Source organism: Gossypium raimondii, chromosome 3 (genome assembly GCF_025698545.1).
Source record: "Gossypium raimondii isolate GPD5lz chromosome 3, ASM2569854v1, whole genome shotgun sequence".
Classification (NCBI taxonomy): domain Eukaryota; kingdom Viridiplantae; phylum Streptophyta; class Magnoliopsida; order Malvales; family Malvaceae; genus Gossypium; species Gossypium raimondii.
In genome coordinates this window covers 23,334,786-23,336,927 of record NC_068567.1, presented here as the reverse complement: position 1 = coordinate 23,336,927, position 2,142 = coordinate 23,334,786, and the positions used below count along the sequence as shown (strand labels likewise).

Here is a 2,142-nt window from a genome sequence, read left to right as displayed (position 1 = left end):
TGAAATGGCTTGAGTATGATTGATACTAGGTAGCTATCTTATCTAAGTTTTATGATTGAGAAGTGACATTATAGCTTTGTTTTGATTGATGTTGTTTTGGTATAAATGATGTGCCTTTGAATGGCATATGGGTTAGGAGAATGAGGTTGAATGAATTGGTATGTTTGTGAGTATTTGAAATGTGTATAGGTCCATTTGAATGTATGCTCAAATGAAGTAGCTTGTTGGGCAAGGTTTGGCCTTGAAATAGCTTGTTTTAGGGTCTAATGATGGAGCACACAGCCTGGGACACAGGCTGTCACACGGCCGTGTGACACACATGGCCTGGCCACAAGATCGAGTGTCACTTTTTATTTTAGATGTAGGTTTCACACAGTCTGGCACACAGTCTGAGACACGGCCGTGTGTTCCAAGTCAATGAGTTACACGGTTTAGCATACGGCCTGTGACACAACTATGTGGCCCTATTTCGAATATACACACTGGTGGACACACAAGTTGGGACATGGTTGTGTAACCCTACTTCGATTGTCCTCGTGGTTTCGGCTATGTCGTATGGCCTGACCACAGAGCCGTGTGACCCCTATTTTTCAAATTTTTCATGTTTTCCCGTAATTTTCTAATTTATTTTAAATTGATCCCTAATTGTTTCCAAATTGTTTTTAGGGTCCCAAATGCTCGATTTAAGGCCCAAATGTGTATTATTGCATGATTAAATTGATTAATTAGAAATTATTTTGTATGTTGAATTATTATTTTGTATTGAAGTTAAGTGTTCTATTTTGTACCATAATAGTTTGTAACCCTAATCTGCCGACGAAGATGAGTTAGGGGTGTTACAATATTGGTTAGAACATATAAGTTGGTTGAATTGGTATGTTTTGTATGTATTAAAGGTGTGTTTTGGTATGCAAGTATAGGTTTTCAAATGGTTTGTTTTAAGGGTTAAATTTGGAGCACACGGCCTGGGACACGCCGTGTAACACACATGGTCACCCTACACGGTCATATGTCATTTATATTTTAAGTGCAGGTTTCACACGGTCTAAGACACATCATATGACACAGTCATGTGTCTCAATATAGTTTGTCACACGGTTTAACACATGGCTTATGACACGGTTGTGTGGCCTTATTTCGAATTCACACAGAGGTTGGGACCCTGTCCACACAATTTGAGCCATGTCACATAGCCTGGCCACAAGACCGTATGACCTCTGCTTTCTCAAATTTTTAGGTTTTTCCTAAAATTTCCTAAATTATTCAAAATGATCCTCGATCATTTTTAAATTGTTTTTAGGGTCTCGAAAGCTCGATTTAAGCCCCAAATGTGTATTTTTGCTATAATTGGAATGAGCTATTGAAAATTTATAGTTAAGTTTAATTATTGTTCTATTTTAAAGTTTAAGGTTCTATTATGTACAGTTACACTCCGTAACCTTGATCTGGCGACGGAGACGAGTTAGGGGTGTTACAAAAACTGGATATGGTACAAGGCACTATTACATGGCTAGCCCTTACGGCAAACAATTTTGAGATCAAACTAGCCATGATTCAGATGATCTAGAACAATCCGTAGTTTAGAGGAACCATGACGGAGGATCCTAACCAACACTTAAAATGGTTTCTCCAACTTTATGATACATTTAAATTCAATGGGGTCACCGATGTCACTATTCGTCTTCGATTGTTCCCCTTTTCCATAATTAATAACTTTTTTCTTGGTTAGACTTGCAGGCACCAAGATCTCTCACGACATGGAATGAACTTGCAGAGAACTTTCTACACAAGTTCTTTCCTATTAGCAAAATGGTCCAACTTAGGAGGGAGATCTCTACATTTACATTTTTAAAAGGAGAAAGCTTTCACGAAGCTTGGGAATGATTTAAGATGTTGATCCAAAGGTGTTCGCATCATGGTGTACCCAAATGGTTGAGGTTGTAGATTTTCTATAATGGGTTGGATACACATGCATGATTAGGACTCGATGGAGCCGCAAGAGGAGCCTTGATGAACAAAACACACGAGGATGCATATGATCTTACAAAGAACATGGCGATGAATTCTTGATAGTGGCCAAATGAAAGGTTTACCTATAGCCAGAGACCATCCACGGTAAAAGTTGTCCTGGAGGATGATAAA

General features: G+C 38.6%; 1 non-coding gene across 1 annotated transcript; it reads right to left on the bottom strand.

Moving 5' to 3' along the window:
• Window positions 1–1,815: 1,815 nt before the first annotated feature.
• LOC128040155 (small nucleolar RNA R71) lies at window positions 1,816–1,922 on the bottom strand. Its single transcript, XR_008194815.1, has one exon. It is a non-coding gene; the product is annotated as a small nucleolar RNA R71 (small nucleolar RNA).
• Between the last annotated feature and the right edge of the window lie 220 nt (window positions 1,923–2,142).